This window comes from Balaenoptera borealis (genome assembly GCF_965194805.1).
Source record: "Balaenoptera borealis genome assembly, chromosome: 9".
NCBI classification, from domain to species: domain Eukaryota; kingdom Metazoa; phylum Chordata; class Mammalia; order Artiodactyla; family Balaenopteridae; genus Balaenoptera; species Balaenoptera borealis.
The window spans coordinates 26,646,200-26,654,896 of NC_138873.1; the positions used below are offsets into that span (position 1 = coordinate 26,646,200).

The 8,697-nt window shown below is 41.2% G+C and overlaps 1 long non-coding RNA gene across 1 annotated transcript; it reads right to left on the reverse strand.

The window, feature by feature from the left end:
• Nucleotides 1-371: 371 nt before the first annotated feature.
• LOC309635019 lies at nt 372-8,683 on the reverse strand. Its single transcript, XR_014248581.1, has 2 exons — nt 8,534-8,683; nt 372-4,374 (listed from the first exon to the last, which is right to left on the reverse strand). It is a non-coding gene; the product is annotated as an uncharacterized lncRNA (long non-coding RNA).
• Nucleotides 8,684-8,697: the final 14 nt, after the last annotated feature.

Consider the following 8,697-nt stretch of genomic DNA (forward strand, 5'->3'; position numbering starts at 1 on the left):
GGGGCACACTAAACAGTTTTACCTTCCTGAACTCCACGTTTTTTTCTGTGTTTCCATCATAACCATTCCTCTTCTTCTGATGCAGTTTTTTAAAAAATTATGCTAATATCTTCACTTAGGTCACAATTAAATTGTTCCTCCCTCTTTTGGTCTAAGAGGTGTTAACTTCATTACATCTTGATTTTAATAAGCAAGCTCCTTCATAGATAGAGAACAAACTGAAGGGTTGCCAGAGATGGGAGGTGGAGGTGGGTGAAATGGGTGAAAGGTGTCAAAAGGTACAAACTTCAAACTTCCAGTTATAAAATAAGTAAGTCATGAAGATGTAATGTACAGCATGGTGACTCTAGTTAATAGTACTGTATTGTAAAAAAAAAAAAAAAAAAAAAAAAATTACGAAGGGACTTCCCTTGTGGTCCAGTGGTTAAGACTCCATGCTCCCAATGCATGGGGCACAGGTTCGATCCCTGGTGGGGGAACTAAGATTCCGCATCACACTGTGCAGCCAAAAAAAAAAAAAAATTTAAATAATACTGTGTTGTATATTTGCCAGTTGCTAAGAGAGTAGCTCTTAAAAGTTCTTATCACAAGAAAAAAATGTTGTAATTATGTGTGATGTTAGATGTTAACTAGACATTGTGGTGATCATTTCACAATGTATACAAATGTTGAATCATGTTGTACAACTGAAACTAATAAAATTTTATATGTCAATTATACCTCAAAAAAAAAAACCAAACAAGTTCTTATGGTCTTCTACCTGACTGCCAACATTCTTAAATCTGACATGAATGACTAAGGAATGGAGCGTGGTAGAGGTGCAGAGTTTGTGGGTCTGTAGTTCAGGAGCTATAAAAGGCAAAAACAGGGGAAATGCAAGCAGATTTGGTACTTGTATCATTGAAATTTACGGCAGTGAGCATTTTTTTGGTCAAAGATATTCATTTCTTAGTAGTCAATAGGAAAAAACGTACTGTTGAAATTTTCTATTTTATTTTGTCTGCCACTATTTGGTGGTTGCTAGGAGACCAAGGTAAGAGTAAAAACTGGTTTCAAGATTTAGTTCAAAGATCCCTGCCTCTTGTAAAGAATTTCCTGATTATTCTCCACAACTTTGAGTAGAACTGACCACTCCCTGCTGTGTTCTCCCTAGAGCTGGCACAGACTTCTATTACAAGACAAATAAAGCTGTGATACCATTTTTAGTTTACAACTCCCCCCTTCTCTCTTATAAAATAAGTTCCTTCAGAAAAGGAATGATAGCTTATTCTTATCTATATCACTGTGTTGGGGGATATTGAGCAAATAATAATACAGCTAACATTTATCTACTTTCCTGTCAGGCCTGGGGCTAAGCAATGTTCAAAACTATCTCATTTAACCTTCACAATGATCCTATGTGGTATACATTATTCTATCTCCACTTTACAGGTAATGAAACTGAGGCACAGAGGAATTGAGTAACTTGACCAAGACCACATGGGTTATTCAATGGTGATGAACCCTTGGCAGACCAGCTTCAGAGGCTTCATGCTTGACCATTGCACTGTACTGTCTCTCTCATAAAATGTCTGATGATGAACTGACTGAAGAAAAGACTGTCTTGCTCACTCCTAACCAGCAGCCTGGATTCTGTAACAAGATTAACACACTTCCACATGATAAATTTCCATGTAGATAAAATTGTTCTCTACACACTTTGGAGTAATATCTTAGTCTGTTCAGGCTGCTGTAACAGAATACCATAGACTGGGTGGCTTATAAACAACAGAAATTTATTTCTCACAGTTTTGGAGGCTGGGAAGTCCAAGACCAAAGTGCCAGCAGAATTGGTGTGGGTCCTCTTCCTGGCTCATAGACTGTCATCTTATGGGACAAGTGTGTTCTCTGGGGTTTCTCTTATAAGGGCACTAATGCCATTCATGAGGGCTCCACCTCATGACCTAATCACCCCCCAAAGGGCCCACCTCCTAATACCATCACATTAGGAGTTAGGATTTAACACATGAATAGTTGGGGTGAGGGGGACACAGACATTCAGTCTATAGCAAGTAGTAAGAAATTATCTTATTTTGGTTTGATTTCTAGTCCAAAATATCATATTATGAATTCTTCTTTCACACAAACTTAATGTATTTCAATTCTCTTTTTAGAGGTCTGGATGGTAGGACATATACATTCTTTGATCAAAGTATTGATCGTGATAGCTTCGTGGAAAGCTTTCATTAAAGGTTAATTTAAATTAAAGAATGATATGAAGTAGAGGTCCCAAACTCAAATGCCTACAAGAACCCAGAAGGTAGCATAAATCAAGCAATGTGTGAAGTGAATGAGACAGTGGGCCTGTGGTTCAACTGGGGAATGGTAGGCTGTAGAGAAAATTTTTATGTTTTATGTTTTTATGTTTCATGTTATGATTTTCTGAGCAAATTTTACTGACATTTGGGATCTGAGCTAAAAGAACAAGACTGGACATGAATTTATGAGTGATTACCTAATGAGAATTCCAGAGAGATTTACCTAGAGCTTTTTGGTTTTTTTAGAGTCAAAGAGCAATGAAAGCCCCTCACACACCCACCCCACCTCATCCCCACCCCTGCAGGACCATGCAGACATCTTCTGTGATGTAAAGCTGGAGACTCTAGTCTTATCTTGTATGTGGATGAATTTATTCACATCCCAAAGGGTAAGAACCCAGGATCCGTCTCCTTTGTGTCCTCAAGGAGAATTTGTTCACAAGAGGGAGCAAAAGATTTCACTTTTTCTCTCAGAAAGGGAGAGATATACAAATGTGTAGGTTGATTTTGCGGAGAGTGATTTGCTCACCTACAGGAGACACTGTTACAAGTAACAAGACATCGTATGGCCCAGGGATAAGAATTGGGACAAAGGGGAGATGGGATGATTATTTCCTGTAAGTAAATAATAATCTGCTCTGCTCTAGAAACCCAGTATTGGTGTACAGGATAATATTAACAAATATAAATATCAAAAACTTAAAAGGAACCTATACTCTACCTAGAGCCAACGAAAATAAAATTATCTCTGCTGATCAAACAAAACATGTCTACAGGCTGACTTTAGTCCATGAGCTGATAGTTTGAAGTAACTAGTATTAGGTGTGCCCTGTCTTTTGGAAAGTGGGTTGTCATATAATTTTAAAGGTACCTAAAAGACCCCTCTTTCAGAGCAAAATACGTTACTCTCTCGGTTTTTGTCAAGACCTCCAATGTCACGGTTGTAAATTCATTGTTATGCTAGTTAGAAAGTTATAATGCTAAAATATATAGGAGTGTTAACCCAAAAATGGCTTTCAAGACGCTGATATCTATAAATTAATCTGTTTATTCATCTTTACTCAGAGCCAGCTAAAAGCATCTGCCTGCAGATTACAGAATCATTTATCTAAATGTTGATCAAAGATTAAGGTGGAGAGAAACCTTAAGCTGAAGCCTTGTGACCCAGGGCAGTTCTAGGTATTCTCAAAGGAGGACTCTCGTAGCTGAGAAGCAGCAAGAGGGCATTGGTGTGATGTGGGAAAGCACTTTGAGAGGAAGAAGCTCTGAAAGAGGAAGTGCGAAGCACTGAAGACAAATTGCATGCTTCTTTACATTGCTTCGTTCTTGCTCAGCAACAGTTTATCCAGCCCAGTGTTTTGTGTGACATTGAGAAATGTTTTCTAAAAGAACACGATAGCTGTCCTTTATGGAACTGACCACACATGGCTGGAAATTATGTTAGGTGGGTTCTTTTAGTTGCAAGGGACAGAGACGCTCTGATTACCTTTAGTGACAAGGAATTTTGGTGCAAACGTATGGGAAAGTCAAAAGAGGAAACAATCACCATTGAAGCTGGTCCTTAGGGACCACACTGGGGAAGCACTCTTCAGGGTACACAGCAGTGCTATGAAGCCTCTGGCTGCTTCTGCAGCTCCAAGACTTGGGCCTCTTGTTGTCCCCTCAACAAGGGATCTTCTTTGCCTACTATTCTAGTGTTCTGCTTTCTGTCCCTGAGTTTCTTGTTTCTTCTTTTTACTTTCTTCCCTCCCCCTCCCTGCCCGCCTCAGCCAACCTTCCTTCCATTGAGGTTTACATACCAGCTCTCTGAAAGAGAATTTGTTTAGGTTGGTCTGACATTGAGAAAAAATGTCAACTTAATTAACAGAAAACCAAACTGGCAATGGCTTGAATCAATTGGGCTTTATTTTTCCTCCTATGACAAGAGTCCAGAGGTAGGTGATTGCAGATATTGGTTCAGCCGCTCAACGCTAACATCAGTATCTCAGGTTTTCTATTTTTAGCTGTTGGTTTTTCATCCTTAATCGTGTTGCCTCATGGTTGCAAGATAGCAGCTGCAGATCCAGGCATCATGTGCCTACATTTAAGGCAGGAAGATTAGAGAAGGGTCAAAGCCAGCAAGCTCTCTTATTGCATCTCTCTCTCTCTCTCTCACACACACACACGTGCTCACAGACTTCTGCTTAAATCTTGTTGACCAAAACTATGTCATATGACTATGCAGCTGCCAGGAAGGTTGGGAAAGTGACTATTGAGCTTTTCTAGACTCTACAGTGGGAAGGAAGCAAGGAGAAAGGTTATTAGCAGTGAGTCAATGAACAATGCCTGCCACAGTCATAATCTTGCACGTAGCATTGATCTTAGGCAGTGCTCCAAAACAAGCCATCTACTAGAAGACTCTGCAGTCTATGAATAACTGCCTTTGAGTCAGGGGTTTATCTGATATGATCAGACGTCTGCATGAGAGCTCTCCTCAAAAGGGGGCTGTGTGCAGGGCAAGAACGGATAGTACTTGGTTTGGTACCAGTATGATACCCAAACATGGCTAAATTCTCATCAGTGATTCAATTATAGCTTGATCGACCATAAGTTTAACTATTCCTGCTACATTCCCACAAGCTTGCTTTGTTCACAAGCTTGCTTTGTCCATTCATACATTTATTCAATAAATATTAATGGAATTATAGGCACTTACCCTGGTGCAGGGGATATGGCAGTGAAGAAAATAAGGAGCTTACTTTCTAGTGGAAGAGAGAGAGAATGTATGCTCCAATAATCCTGTTCTTCTCTTTGTAATAACCACCACAATTTCAGTGCTTATGTGTTTGTGCATACATAATGGCTAAAACATAGTCAAGTAAGGGGCAGTGTGGAGGCAAGGGTAGAGTGTGAGAAGGTAGGGGAGTATCGGCTTTAATTTACAGAACAATCAGAATTCAGAACTAAATGCTTTAGCCACAGGGGCTTCCCTGGTGGCACAGTGGTTAGGTATCCACCTGCCAATGCAGGGGACACAGGTTCGAGCCCTGGCCTGGGAAGATCTCACATGCCGCGGAGCAACTAAGCCTGTGCGCCACAACTACTGAGCCTGCGCTCTAGAGCTTGCGCGCAAAAACTACTGAGCCCGCGTGCTGCAACTACTGAAGCCCACGTGCCTAGAGCCTGTGCTCCGTAACAAGAGAAGCCACTGCAATGAGAAGCCCTCGCACCACAACGAAGTGTAGCCCCCGCTCGCCGCAACCAGAGAAAGCCCATGCGCAGCAACGAAGACCCAACGCAGTCAAAAATAAAAATAAAAAATAAATAAATTTATTAAAAAAATAAAATAAATGCTTTAGCCACAAACTTTTCAATCTGTTTCCTTTACATGGAAAGCGGCAGACATTTCTGCTCTAGAGAAAAAGGGAAGGAAATGCACAGTGCCAGGAGCCAAAAGTGTAGTTTGTGCTGTACACCCAGTCTCTGTTCTTATTACAACATAGTTTTAATTTCTTAAATTATTTTATTTGGCCTTTATTTAACTTCCTCTAGGACATGTTGAACGTGGCCTACAAAATGCAGCTTTGCTCCTGAGCGGCACTTCTCTTTACACTTGGCCCTGGATTTACCCACCCCATAGCCCACACTGGGTTTTTTTGGTTTTCAAAACTCACCAGAGGATATAGTGGGGACCAACGTATACTTGGATATTCTCTGGCCATTAGGCATTAGATGTTTACCAAGGGAACTGGCACTGTTCATTTGCCTTCTGTGTGACTATATAAGATTTATTTATTGGATTTTTAAATTATTTTACTGATCTTCCTCTTACCTCTCTGTGATCCTCCCTTCCCCCAGCTTTATTCAGGCTAATCCTCTTTTATCCTTCAGGTCCTAACGTAATTGTAACCGCCTAAAGAATTTCCTTAAGACTTAGACTAATGTCCTGTTTATGCTCCTGTAAATTCATGACTCTCCTTTATAATAGTTATAAGTTCAGTACTTATAATAGCTTGATTAACACCTGCTTAATCCCTCAGTAGACTGTAAGCTCCACTAGGGCAGGGGCCATGTTCTGTCTTGCTCAGGTCTACACCTCAGTGTGTAGCAGTGTTGGATACACACAGTGGCACTCAATAATATTTAGTGAATTAATAAATATCTTTAATCTCCAAGCGACTAGCACGGTGCCGCCGATGGATGCTGATTGTGAAGCTCTGCCCAGGACTAGGAGATTTAGCTCCAGCCTCGCCCTGCTGCTGGGAGTGCTACCAGCAGACACCCTAGGCTGCCAGTACTCTTTGGAGAATGCCTTACTTAAAGAAACAGGCAACCCCAAATCATGTCCCCTGTCTGGGTGGTTTGTATCCAGTGACTAATCAATGCTGGGAGTTGAAGGTCCAGCCACTCGTGCCAATTCAAAGATACCTCTAGAAGGCCATCCTGGCTCCAAGGGGTCAGCTGAAGGCTTTGTTAGGATGGCATTATACATCATCTTCTCCTGCTCAATCCTGTTCCCTCCACCTCCCTTTCACAGGAATCGATCCCAAGAGCATACAAGAGCATGTCTCGCACATCAATCTCCCCCAAGAGTCTACTTCATGGGTAACCCAACCTGTGATGTCTGCTACGAAGATATTTACTGAACTAAACTGAATATTATGTTCAATTGATTTGAATGTTATGCTCCATAAACTCCTAAACAGCAACGATCATTTCTTACTTATCCTTGCATCCTTGCAATGATTAGAAGGTGACTTTTATATAGTGAGTGCTATGATCTGAATGTTTGTGTGCCTCCAAAATTCATATGTTGAAATTCTAACTCCCAAAGGTGACGATATTAGGTGGTGTGGCCTCTGGGAGGTGCTTGAATCATGAGGGTGGAACCCTCATGAATGGGATTAGTGCTTTATAAAAGAGAGATCCTTCCTTCTTTTGTCATGCCAGGAAACAACTAGAAGCTTGCTAGCCAGAAGAGTAGCCCTCACTCGACCATGCTGGCACTCTGCTCTTGGACTTCTAGTCTCCAGACTGTGAGAAATACAATTCCGTTGTCTATAAGCTACTGAGTTTGTGGTATTTTGTTACAGCAACCCAAACAGACTAAGACAGTGGACATCACAAATACATGAAACAAAATATTTCCCAAAACTTAGTCTAGTTGAGTTAAAGCCTTACTATGCAAAGTGTGGCCTTAGAGCCAGTGGCATTGGCATTCTTTGTGTATTTTGTTACAAGTGCAGACTCTGAAGGCCCAACCTGAATCAGAACAACTAAATCCAAACTGCATTTTAACAAGAACCCAGGTGGTTCACATTGATTTTCAGAAATACTGAGCTAAGGGGTTTATTCATATAAGTAAAATTAATATTTATTCATATAAATAAATGAATATTTATTCATATAAATAAATTAATATAAATAAATCCTCTCTAGTTTGTACAGCATCTTCATAAGGTTTTTCTCTAAAATTTTTACTTAATGCTAGTGTAATCATGCCTTCTTTCATCCAACAAATACTAAATGAGTGCCAAAGATTTCAGCCCTACAAAGCTTACATTCTAGAAGGGGGAGAAAAATAAAATCAATATGCATATCATAGAGTGTGAGGGAAGGTAAGTGCCGCGAAATAAACAGTAGGGCAGTGTAAAGAGGACGGGAAGATGGGTTGCAATTTCAAATTTTTGCAGAAGGCCATGATAAGCAGAGACTTGAAGCAGGTGCGGTAGTTAGCCATGTGCACACCTGAGCACAAGCCTGGAGTGTTCTAGTAAAGGCAGAGGCCAATGCAGCTCGAGTGGAATAGGTGAGATGATGCAGAGTAATATGAGATGTGGTCAGAGAGGAAAGATCTCATGATGAGAGGCTGCTTAATAAATCGCTATTTGATATTTAATTGCTGAAAAGGTAATGCAAGCTATTTTTCCTCCAAGAATAAAGTAGTTCTTGGCCGAGCCAATTCTATTTGGGCTATGCAAGTTTGCACAAACCATTTCACCCGCGAAACTTCGGGTTCCTCAGCTACAAATGCAGGGATTAGAGAAGGCATGTAAGGGCTCTTTCTGCCCTAAAATCTAAGTTCCCAGACGCATTGATGCCAAAGTCTTATATAAGATAAAGTAAGCATTGTGGCTGGGTTGTGGCCTAGGGCAAAGTTCTGCAAGTCCAGAACACTGCAAAAAGAGGAAGATGCATCACGGAACGTCGTGGAAACCTGAAAGAACATGACCTTTGGACCCAAGTTACTCACAAACCTGCGAGCCAAGGTCGCGAGCACAGACGGTCGTGCCCCTAACGCCGAGCTTCCAAAGAGGCCGCCTTCCCATTGTAGTCCTCCTCCCCTCCCAGGCCCCGCTCCCCAGGGCACCTCCGCCACCCCGCGCGTGCTAACTACCACGCGCAGGCCTGCCTCCGCGCC